Genomic DNA, 13,460 nt, shown 5'->3' with positions numbered 1-13,460 from the left:
TCCATCAAGAGAGAACACCATAGAGCCAGAGGAGGGCGAAGAGTTGCCACTGGAGAGGTCAAAGCCCAGAGAGATGCTGAAAGGAGATAAGTGGCCAGAATTGCAAGTGACGAAAGGAAAGGTGGTTGTCGAAGATGCAATAGAGGAAGAGGTTGATGCAACAAGGAGAGAAGATCTAAGTGAAGGAGAGTTGCAAGGTGATCCCAAGTTGAAAAGAAAGAGAATAGCAAACAGAAGGTATGCGGGTCCTGAATGGGCGTATGCAACGTCAGCTGACTGGCAACAAGAGTTTTTGCCATTTTGCTTTGATCGAGAAATTCCAGGTCAGTACTTTGGTACCTGAGTCTAGCCAAAGAGACTGAATTGGCATAAGAATTGAATTAAAGGGAAGAGAAAATTGAGAAAAGACACTGAATATTTACCGGATGAGACTTTGATAACCTGAATTGACTTTTGAAACCCGATTTTGACAACCTACTATCCTGAATTGACAAGGATCCTGGGAACACAACTGCAAGCTGTAAATAATTGCTAAAGGAAAACTTTCGCTTGTTTGACTTTTTGCTGCAAAGGAAAAAAAAAAGAGAGAAGAAAATTCATTCTAACTGTCCTCTGTTGTTGTTTGAATAAACCATCCTTCACTTTCTGATTCTTTACAGATCATGGCTAACATTAGAGAGGATGATAGAGGGAGTAGGCATTGTAAATATTTGGGGTTGGTTTAGGTGTTGTGTGTGTGATATTCATCATAGATGTGGTTGTGGGTATGCCACTGATGGATAAGAGTGGGACTAACAATGCTACAATTCCTGAGACTACCACTGCACTAACAGCTTGGGAGAGGTTTGAGCAGGATACAAAATATTTGCATAAGGGAACTAACGCAAAAGGGGAACTATCCACTAATGTTTTCTATTGCTTGTTGAGTGAGTATGTTGACACAATGGATGCGAAGGATTGTTACGTGTGCACACAGATTCCTGTTTCGGTACAAGAGGGGGTTACCTATCATAGTCTGCCTTTAACATATGTGATAAGTTGTAGTAGAAGAGATCCAGTATTTTTACTCAAACCATGATCTTGTGTTTGCTTATCTGCCTATCATAGAGGATTTGAATGGGGTAGCTAAGTATTATAGTATAAACTTAGTTAAAGGATTCTTTGAGGCGACAATAACGATTAGTACATCTTATGCATATCACAATAATTGACATGCTTGCTTACATTTGTAGAGAAAAGCTTTTTAGATCACACGGAAGATAGAAGAAGGGCATTGAAGGGTAAATTGGTAATAGGATTGCAGCAGCAAGCTTTTGCTAGTAGTGAGGTTTACAGTGCAATTAGGGAACAGGGGAAGTTAGCTTTAGATGCACTACACGTAGGTAAGCTTTGCATATCTAGACCAAAATCATATTATGACAATGTGTTTGTGGGAACGAGTGAATGTAAGCATGTGTTTTTGTTTCAGAGTAAATGGACGTTCATGTTAAATGGACAGGATCCAGCGATCCCTGGGATCTAATATATATGTGGACTAAATGCTTATTACCGTCTTCCAAAAGGACGGTATGGGACATGTTATTTGGGGATAGTTTTCCCAAAGATAAATCAACTTGACGACTTGAAAAGGTTTCTGAAATTGTCTGAATTACATCGTACTAGACAGAAGAGAGAAACTGCTGCTGGTGAAGTAGAAGACATATTTGGGGTGATAATTCCTTCAGTCGGAGTTATATTAAACTCCATAAAGATTCGAAAGTTGTCTACTATTGTGGATAACATGCTGACAAACTTTCCAGGGGCTATACTCCTGATGGATACTGAACTTGCTGCGGAGAGGGCTATGACTCTTCAAAACAGGCTTGCTTTAGACATTCTTTTAGCGAAAAATGGCGGAGTTTGTAGGATGCTTAATGAGCGTCATTGCTGTGCTTGCATACCAGATAATAGTAATGAGATTAGAAGTATGCTTACTAACTTGACTAGGGATAGTACAAACTTGAAGGATTTGAACAAACCAGGAGTTTGGGAAAAGGTTGGGAAAGGATTTGCTTCAGTGGGGAATTGGCTTAGTAACATTTGGCATGGGATATTGTCTAAAATAATACAGGGGATATTGATTGTCATAGCTTGCTTATTTGGATTGTGGGTGGCATGTAAAATTAGTAAAAGAATAAAATTGAAGATGGCGAAAAATAATAAAAGGAGGGAAGAAAAACAAAGGGAAAAATTATTCAGGGCAAAATCAAAGGGGAAACAATTAAGAGAAGTAAATGAAATGAGAGAATTTTAATATGTAATATTTCTGGGGTAAGGTTTGTGTGATGACAAGAGTCATCAGAGGAGGGATTGTTAGAGTGTGTCTTTTAAAAGCAATATTAACATGAAAAGCTTGCAATATACTCTGTAATAAAGCTGCATAGGAAATGTGTTAATGTAGAAAATAATGCATGCATTTGAAATGTGCCCACGGGGAGTGGCTACCAATGTATACGAAGGCTAATGAAACTTATTAATGATGAATTAATAATGTACTAATGTTTTGAATTTGTATCAGCATATTATAATTAGAGTCATGTATTAGAGGTTTGTTAACTAAATTACTAGGCCTTAGTTAGCGAGGGTCTGGGCCTAGCTGCCAGGTCTCATATTAAACTGTGTTTTTCCTAACGTGCAATGTGCTGTTTTCCTGAAGGACACAATGCTGTACTTTCCAGAAGTTAGATGTGTGTGTAGCCGTAGTAATTTTTTTTTCATGGTACCTGACTTGCTCAAGGAGACATTTTTGCTGAATACAACAGTGTAATTCGTAACAGGTGCAATACTGCCTGGAGTAGGAGAAACAATGGGACTACTGACTGGAGCGTAAAGTGTAACTTTTCTTGCCTGACATTCCAACCGATGAAGATGTCAATAACATGGGCCAATGAACTACATGAGAAGTGTGTTCTGTGGAAAATTCTAGTGAAGTTCGTGGAGAATTATTGGACAGAGATAATGATGCACCAAATATTATCCAATTGAGAATTAAGGGCTAGTTCCACAGTTTTGATTTAACCGCATCCGGGAGAGAAATCAGCCATTATTCGGTCATTCCACTTTAAGCCATACCTTGCCATTATTCTGTTGAGACTTTACCGTTTATTCTTCCTGATACTTTAACCATCCTCTATCTAAGTCCTTACTGATACTTACTTCTCCTCCATATGAGGGAAGAGCCTTATTCTTTAGCTATGCCATACCTAGACTTTGCCCTGTCCTATCTTTGCTGATGGTGAATCAACTGATGTCCTGAGGACGAAGACTGACGCTGTTTGCTGATTCGTTGGATGGGTAACTATCTGATGAAAATTGTAATTGTCTGTTTGCCTTTTCTTTCTAGGTACCAACTGCTCTTTTGATAGAGGCCATAGTTAGATGTTTTCCAAATTTGTGTTTGCTGAATTGTTTTGCATGAAGCTCAACATGCTGATGCTAATTCGAGGTTAGTTAAGGTGTTCACTAATATCTGACGCAAATAGACAAATGATTGAGTTCCTGCTTTGTTGAATCATGCACTACTGAGACTTTGCTAAGCTGCTTCTTCTCAATGACGTGTTAATGCTGAACGAATATTCTCTATACATTGATCAATTGTGTTCTAATTACAAAATCTGAAGAGTTACTAATGAGATTGATTGCCAATGAGATTAACAGAGATGATTATTAGATTCTTACTAATAGGGAAATAAATATCCTAACACTTAACTAGATTGATGTGGTTATTCGTGACTGAAAGGTCCTGGTGTGTTCACTTTATTGATTCTTATTAAATGTTATTGATTAACTTGTTGATTAGTTACTGCGAATATTGATTGGGTTATTGATATATTGATTTTGTGATGCCAAAAGATACCTCGTACTGGGAAGTCTTCGAACGTGGTCAAAAGGTTCTTCGGCCTAGGCGTGTCTCCTTGTAAGTTTACTTATCAAGGTTCTGACGCACTATCAGATGTAGAGGACACAGGGTGAAATTATCCAATACGTAGCCAGTTGCTGTACAACACAAGGTGGAATTCCACTGGTTTTTGCTTGTGAAGGAATTCTGTAGAGTCTTTGGATGATTTTCAGATATATGAAAAAAAAGATGGTAGTCTCTTCATAAGTATTTATTTGAGAGGTTGAAAACCCTGATATTCCTGAATTGGAACATAAATAATATAAGTAACACATCTCTGTCTTTCTTTTCTTAATACTGTTATATGGCAAACATTCTTAGGAATTATATAGCTCAAATGAAAACCAATTAATGATTTACTTTAATACCCACCACTACCTAAATTACATTGGGACTGGTTCACTTTTGCAATATATAAATTACTACTACAGTGATATTACTTACTTACTACAAAATGCAATTCATAAAACCACAGGTGGAGATCTCCAGCTCTGTGTTTCCTGGACCCTTTTCCCAAAATGCAATGTGTAGTACATAAAGGCTCTTCACAATCCTACATGCGGAGATCTCCACCTCTTCATCTCTTATTTTTCCAATGCAGAGAGCTCCTCCCAAACAGCTGAAATCCCCACACCAGTAAGCCTACGATTTAGGTGTGAATGTGGAAGGAACAAAGATGAGAGGCTAGAAAATGGGGGCTTCTTACTAATAAATGGGAGGAGATATGGTCTAAGGAGCTGTTTAGAGAACGACATACAATTACAAACAACCACCCACAAAAGAATGAGACCATTGCTATTGACAAACTGCACTTCTAAAGTTACTATAGCATAAAAACAGTAGTACTCTAGCCTATGCTTGGAGTAAGTCTAACACCACACATAGCCACACACAGGTACTGCAACTCACAATAATGGAGGCATGGGCTTAATATACACTCCATAGGAAATAATACTGACTTTAATAAATTATCTTGATTTTTACTTTGAGTAACTATATCTATATCTATATCTCTATCAATATATATATATAAAAATATATTAAATATATATATATATGTATATATATATATATATTTATATATAAGTGATATAGTTAGATATACATCAGTACATTTTATATATACACAATTATTTGAGTGTAAAACATTATATTAAATTGAAAATTAAATACATTTATTTCGTATTTTTAAAATAACAATAATTAAAGCAAACGTAATAAAATGCAAAACATATATTTTAAAAGAAGCATTATTAAACATTCTAAATATTAAAAATGTGAATGCTTGTGAGTGTGCACTTTTTGATTTTGATTAGAATTAACATAGTTTTTCAATAAATTAATGGAATTTGATGAATGAATGTGTTGCAGCATATTATTAGTTATAAGTTAACAGTAATTATTTTAACTTAAATTATTTTTATTTTACAATTATTTCTGAAAAGAATGAATACACTCTATATAAGACTTTCCTGGACTGAGCTGTACACTCAGGCAGTTCAGGTTTCTGCCAAGGCATGTGAAAAGTTACTAGTAGTAAAAATTCCCTTGTAAATTCCCTCTTAGCTGTTTGCACAACTTGATTTTAGAGGTGGAGACATGTTAATTTAAAGCTAGCAGAAATTTTACATTTGGGAATGGTGAATAGCAAACAAGTGTAGACATACACGAAGGTGCAGGAGTAGATTTACACTTGAGTAAATCCACAAGTGTAAATTTACCATCATGAACAGTCCCCCAAACTTTTCTGTATGGAGAACACTGTACATGTAAGTTTACTAATCAGTAGTAAATATAGGAGGGACCAGGTTGAGTCGTGGGGAAATGGTACACTGTGTTCATCGGAGGGGTTCATGGAAATTTAAGGAGAGGTTTAGGGATGGGTGTGCTAAAAATGTACACATATTCGCAAAAAAAATAAGGCCATTATTGTTCATAACCTATATTTCTAAAATGACTAGTGCCTTATAAGTGTCAATATCACTTGTATATTCCTTCCTTGGAGTAAGTCAAGCACCACACATGGCCAACCACTGTAACTGGAACACACTCCCATAGCAAATAATGGAAAGAAGGAAACAAAAAAAACACCCCATGCAAAACCAAAGGTTAAAGCTTTGTGATAGTTAGGAAAACTTTTTTTTTCCTATACAAACTTAAACTACACAAAATTTTGAAATTCTGAAGTTATAGTTACAACTTTTATCCACCACCTTCAAATTATTATAAGCAGCATACCTCCATTCACACCCTTTTCAGGTCATTAACCAGACAACACTAACTATAACTCACCACGCTATCATGCACTGTGTTATGACAAATAATGTAGTTTGAGATTTTATAAGTGTTATTATGAATGCTGTGAAATTTACATGCTATACGTGATGCACTATTGAAGGTTATAATCAGTGCATTGTAAAGGGGTGAGTTATAATTAATGTAGTGTGGCGAGTGAAGTGACGAGACAGTGTTCAGAGGTGCAGGACTTATAGAAATTTGAAAGTGGTGCGTAAAGTTTAAACTGAAAATATAATTATAACTGTACAGTTTTTAATGTTTGTAAATTTTAAAGTTGGGTTTTATAGAAAGAATAAATAACATATTTCTAGCTAGAAATTATTCTTAGCCCTTGTTTTTTTCATTATATATCAATGGTTTTTATTTTTTAATAAAAATGTGCTTCAGAACGTAGTATGGACTGTCATTCTTAGGAGTGTCATTAAGTGAAGTGTCATACTGTACAGAGAAGGACAGTGTTGCAGAGTTTAGTGTAGTAGAGTGGAGTACTGTGGAGTAGAATAGAGTGGAGACGAGTAGAGTGGGAGTGACGTAGCATACAATAGAGTAAAGTGAATTACAGTGGAGTGGTAAGGTGTGTCGTATAGTGGTGTGGAGTATTATATAGTGGAGCTGCATGTTGTACAGTGTAGTGACGTGTCGATCAGGAGAGTTGAGTGTTGTATAGTTGAGTGTCATCAACTGGAGTGTTGTGAAATGGAGAATGGTGTAGTGGAGTGTCATTGTTTAGAGTGGCATAGAGTGTAGTAGAGAATTGCAGATTGTAGTGGCATAGAGTGGAGTTCAGTGGAGTACAGGTTTGTGCAGTTCAGTGTTGTTGAGTGTTGTGGCATACAGTAGAGATGCAGAACCTCGTATGGTGCAGTGTCGTACTTTCAAGTGTCATTATTTATGAGAACACAGTGTATGGCTGGGTGGCGAGGTTTAGTTAGTGTTGTCTGGTTATTGGGCTGAACCGGGTGGGTTTGGAGGTGAGCTACTTATAATGATTTGAAGGTGGTGGATACATTTTAAATTACATTTATAACTATAAATTTTGAATTTTTAAAGTTGTCCGTACATACCTAAGCCTTAACCTTTGTTTTTTCATTAAATCTCAATGCTTATTTAATCAAAATGTGTTTCAAATTGCAGAGTCCAGTGTCACAAGTGGAGAGTTGCTATGTGGAGTGTCGTACAGTACAGTGGAGGAGAGCGTTGTAAAGTCTATTGTCACAGAGTGAAGTTTTGTAGAATGGAATAGAGTGGAGTAGAGTGCAGTGTAGTAGTGTAGGAAAGTTGTATATAGTGTAGTAGTACAGTATCTCATATAGTGGAGTCAAGTATCATAGACTGGAGCAGTGAGTTGTACATTTGAATGGTGCATCAAACAGTAGAATAGGGTGTCATAGACTGTCATAGAGCGGAGCAAGGTGTTTTAGAGTGTAGTAGAGTGAAGTATTGCTGAGTAGTGTGTCGTTGAGTACAGTAGAGGAAATCATAGATTAGCGTATTATGTCATATAGTGGAGTAGCATTTTGTACAGAAGAGTGGTTGTGAGTGGTGTGTCGTCGAGTGTCATACAGTGTAGCACAGTGGGATAGAGTGAATGTGCATAGAGTACAGTAGAGTATCATACAGTGGCATAGAGTGTAGTACAGTTTTTTAGAGTAGAGTTGCATACAGTAGATTGTCAGACAGTGAAGCGGCAGACAGCCAACCAGTATGGTACAGTGGCATTTAGTGGGATAAAGTGTAGTAGAGTGACGTATATTGCAGTGGAGTACACTGGAGTAGGGTAGCATAGAGTGAAGTGGCATGTAATAGACTATATTGGCATGGAGTGCAGTAGAGTGGCGTGGCATAGAGTGGAATAGCGTACAGTGGAATAGCGTACAGTGGCATGGGATAGACTGGAGTGGCATACAGAGTAGTTGGATATAGGAGAATATATGGTGGAGGAGCATAGAGTGGAGCAGCTTCCAAAGGACAACCCTAGAATAGAGTGACTTAGAGTGGAGTGCCATACCCTAGAGTGTCATAGAATTGAGTAGTATATAGTGAAGTGGCATACAGTGGAACAGCATACAGTGGAGTGTTGTATAGTGGAGTGGCATAGAGTGGAATAGCTTTGAGTGGAGTACTGTAGAGTTGAAAGTGTTTAGTGAAGTAGCATCCAGTGGAGTGACATAGACTGGATTGACAGAGAGTGAAGATGCGTACAATATAACAGCGTAGAGTGTAGTGTCGTACAGTGGAGTGGCATACAGTGTAATAGCACAGAATAGCATAGAATGGAGTGGCATAGAGTCGAGTCTTGTGCAGTGGAGAGGCATAGAGTGGAGTGGAGTAGAGTGGAATGGTGTATAGTGGAGTGTCATACCGGTGAGTGGTGTTGGGTGGAGTGATGCGGTGTACACTCCAGTGGCGTATACTGGCATACCATAGATTGGAGTTGTGTATAGTGAAGCGGTGTATAGTGGAGTGGCGTACTGATATTTGTGAAATTTAGCAGCAGTGTAGCTTATGGTGTGTAGCATAATGCAAAACAGCGAATGTACTGCCTTGCGTGCTTCCACATTTACCAAACAATGCAGGGTCACACATGGTGGCCTGGCGTTGCTTTGTAAATCTGACTTAGGTATTGCGTGACACAATGCATTAAACAAGGGTACGGCAATACAGTAACAGAGCTGGGCCTTAGTTATATTTTAGGCCATGTATACCGTGGTAACTTTGCGGTATACTATGGTACATGGCAATGACATGCCAACATATAATTGGGTAATGGCTGTTTTTAGAAAATGAAAAGGCAGCCTTTTTGTTTTACTGTACTTTGGACATGTTCTGTGTTAGGGCCTTAGATATAGGTAAACCGTAGGTTTTATTGTAGTTTCTTACCTAATATCACTTTTTTGAAATGGTAAAAGGTAGGGAAATGTATTTATATTTTTTTACATATAAATATGTAGTACCTGTTTAAGAACTGCTTCTTTTTGTACTTTTTTTAAAATGTGCGGTATTTGTGCAATATTTTTTAGGTATTTACACTTTTTTTTACATAATTAAATATGTTAAAAACTGTAAGTACACTGTACTACACTATATCAGTGAAATATAGTGTACTGCAGTGTTTTTTCATTATTTAAGATATTTATTTAAAAAAAAGTTTAAATCCCATAGTACTTCTTAGGTAGTACTGCTGTACTTTGTAACATTTTGAAAAAATATATAGACATTTATAAACTTTTATATTTTTTAACCTACCTATTAAATCGGTATAAGGTAGGGAAAAAATATAAAACCTAATACTTACCTATATAAAAGGCCCTAAACTGGACCACTGGCAAAGTGGCCTTAAAACAACATGGTTGCCTTAAACTTTACAGTCAGATAATGACTTGTCATCACCATGTACAGCGGACGTTTGGTGAAATTCCGCTAAAGTACCACAGTCATGGATATCAGTAAGTTTTAAATGCTTCATAACCTAAAAAAAAGACTTAGGGCCTCATTTCGAGTTTGGTGGAGGAGATTACTCCATCACAAATATTACGGATATCCCGTCTGTCGTATACAAGTTCCATTATATCCTACGGAACTTGTAATACAGCGAACGGGATATCTATCACGTTTGTGATGGAGTAATGCCCTCCTCCAACTCATAGTGATGCCCTTTCTCTACTAACCTGCTGTACCTAAAAAATAAATTATCTGCACGTCATAATGTATAATCCTGCCAAATGTGATAAAAATCCATTCAGCTGTTTTCTCGCCAAGTCAGATACATAAGTCTATAAAAAATGCATTGGCGGAAAAACGCATTCTGGGTCCCCTTTTATTTTTGCACCTCCTTAATGAGTCACCACAAAAGTTTACATCATTGCAAAATGTAGGAAAGTTTTGTGGTGATTCATCAAACAGGTGGAAATGTATTAGGGAGCCAAAATCTGAGGAATTCCTATTTCTTGGGAATCCGAACGTTAACTACAGTGTCAATCAGATTTAATGTGACTTCCTCATTGTTATCTCTTGTATTTGCCATGTATTTGTTTATTGGTTTACATAATCATGCAACCATAAATGTGACTTATAGTTGGGTTTTAGTTGGGCTTCCTTGCTACTTTTAGTAGTACTGTGCTACATATGAAGCCTACAGTGAATGAAAGCCAATCGTTGTTGTTTTACAAATTTAGATTATTTTTCCTAGTGGCCAATTATCATGGCCTCCATATAGTAGTTTGACTGCTAGGTCACTTTTCCATTTTGTTGCACAGGAGTGCGTAAGGAACAAGGATTTTGTTTGTCTTATTGGGCACAGTTTTATTTTGTGAGCCAGACAGCATGCATAGACAACTCATATTGATTTGTTTATTGGAGGTCGTGGATGAGGATGTAGTGGATGCAGGTGTGAGTGGAGACGTTACTGGGAGGGAGGTGGATGACGAGGAGGTGGGGACACAGTGGAGGCAGTGGATGTTGGAGTGTCTGCATGGGGATGGTGCTTGTGTGGGTGCCTGTGAGATGAAGTGTGGTGCTTGTGTGGTGATTTGGGTGAATGCTGGTCTGAAGGTGTGCTTGGGATAGGCTGGGGTTGAGGGGATTGGGAATGGGTAGAGGAAGATGGAGGGGGGAGACTAGAGACAGGGAGAAGGGCTGCCATCAGTGCTGAGGCCAGAGCCTGAAATGCTCTCTGTTAGGCCGCCACGCCAGAGTGAATGCCCTCCAGGTATGCATTTGTTTGTTGCAGGTAGCAAGTGAGTGAACATATAGAAAATGGCAGTCACGTCCGCAGCGCTGCGTACCGTCACCGCTGGCGTACCTCGCCATTGGCTCCTGGAACCCATAGGGCCCAACAATAACCAATGAGAAGTTGCGCGGCAGTCTTCGACCACCTACTGCGACGGTGCACAACGCCAGCGGAATTACCTCATTTCCACTTGTCCCTCCTCACAGGTCAGGCAGCCGCCATTTCAGGGTAGGCACAAGGCATGGCACCTGTAGCTGCGTCACAGCAGACAGTGGCACATCAACTGATTGTCCGATTCACTTTCTGGTTCTGTAAATGAAAAAAAACATCATCAGTGCAATTCATGTGTGAATATGACCCTCTGCTCACCGTTTTCTTCCATAGGTTTCAACCACTGAGGCTGAATATGAGATGGTGACATCCTCCGATGTACAGACCCCTGGTGGACCTTGCGACAATGGAGGACAGACACATTATCCTAATCTACAGACTTGACCGGGCCACAATCCAAGAACTGTGTGCCCAATTAGAGCCAGACCTGATGTCAGCTATCTGCTGGCCCACAGGCATCCCCCCTCTAGTGCAGGTCCTGTCAGTGCTCCATTTCCTGGTAAGTGGTTCCTTCCAAACAACAGTGGACATGGCATCAGGGATGTCTAAACCAATGTTCTCCAACGTGTTGACTAGAGTGTTGTCAGCCCTGCTGACACACATGAGCAGCTACATCGTATTCCCCCAGGTGGATGATTTGGCCACTGTGAAAGCTGAATTTTATGCCCTGGGACATATCCCCAACATCATTGGTGTCATTGATGGTGCACATGTGGCATTTGTCCCCCCTGGGAGAAATGAACAAGTTTACTGAAATAGAAAAAGCTATCACTCTATGAATGTGCAGATGGTGTGTTTGGTGGACCAGTACATCCCCCATGTGAACGCCAAATATCCTGGCTCTGTGCATGACACCTTTATCTTGAGGATTAGCAGCATCCCATATGTGATGGGCCAACTCCAGAGGCACCGGGTGTGGCTAATAGGTGAGCCCAAAGGTCCCCACACAGTATAAGTAGGTGTCTGGGTATGTGGTTGTACCTAAGAGTTAGTGTGTGTCTAACAGGTACCCCTCGATATTTGCAGGTGACTCTGGTTAACCCAAACTCTCATGGCTACTGACCCCTGTGAGAAATGCCAGGACAAGGGCAGAGGAATGTTACAATGAGGCACATGGGTGTACAAGGCGGATTATTGAAAGGACCTTCGGCCTCATGTAGGCCAGGTTCCGGTGCCTCCATCTGACAGGTGTATCCCTGTACTACTCACCAAAGAAGGTGTGCCAGATCATCATTGCATGTTGCATGTTGCACAACCAGGCCTTGGGTCGCCAGGTGCCTTTTCTGCAGGCAGATGAGCCTGGAGATGGACTTGTGGCAGTGGTGGAGCCTGTGTACGGTGAGGAAGAGGAGGCAGAGGAAGATGTTGACAACAGAAGTAGTATCATACAGCAGTACCATTGACACACAGGTAAGATACTGTAACTTGACTTAACTTTTTAGTTTTCTGTTGGACATTGTACATGGCAGCCTGATTTCCCTGTGTCTTTGGCCACTTACTGTACCCTTTGGCATCTCTATTTTCAGATCTGTGTGTCCCACTTTGGCTCCTGCTATGCGTACCGCTGCCCACCAAAGGCCATTCCAAAGTTTATTTACGTGTACATATGACTTGCAATACTTTGATAATGTTGAACTAATACATATTTAAATCATTTGACAGACTCCAGATTTGAATTTGTTCCAAGGGTGTTTATTTAAGTTCTCATAAGTAGAGGAGGATGTGCAATGGGGATGAAGGAGCAAAGTCCAGGGTAGAGTCCAGTCTCTTGATATCACAGGTGCATTGTCCAATGGGGCATAGGAAGGGGAGTAATGGCAGTTCAAGGTGGACAGGGTGACAGAGTGGGACAGAAGGGTGAAAATCAGGAGAGTCTTATTTCCTGGCGGGGGTCTTGGCAATGTTCTCTGGCTTCTGCCTTGATCGCAGGGACCGTTTGCAGGGTGGTTCTCCTTCTGCAGGTGGTGGGGTGCTGGTGGCCTGTTGGTCCTGTGGCGGGGCCTCCTGTCCACTAGTGGCAGCGGAGGTGGAGGGCTGTTCTTCGGTGTGGCGAGTGTCGGGGGCTCGTTGTTGTGCCACTGCTCCCTCATGGTCTTGCCCATGTCAGCCAGCACCCATGGTGACCAGGATGGTGTAGATGTTTTTGAGGTCCTCCCTGATCCCCTGGTACTGTCCCTCCTGCAGCCGCTGGGTCTCCTGCAACTTGTACAGTATCTGGCCCATGGTCTCCTGGGAATGCTGGTATGCTCCCAGGATGTTGGAGAGTGCCTGCTGGAGAGTGGGTTCCCTGGGCCTGTCCTCCCCTTGCCGCACAGCAGTCCTCCCAGCTTCCCTGTTGTCCTGTGCCTCTGTCCCCTGAACCGTGTGCCACTGCCACTGACCCCA

This window comes from Pleurodeles waltl, chromosome 5, assembly GCF_031143425.1.
Source record: "Pleurodeles waltl isolate 20211129_DDA chromosome 5, aPleWal1.hap1.20221129, whole genome shotgun sequence".
In the NCBI taxonomy this organism is placed as follows: Eukaryota; Metazoa; Chordata; class Amphibia; order Caudata; family Salamandridae; genus Pleurodeles; species Pleurodeles waltl.
The sequence above is the reverse complement of the archived record's forward strand: the minus strand, read 5'-3'. Positions refer to the sequence as shown.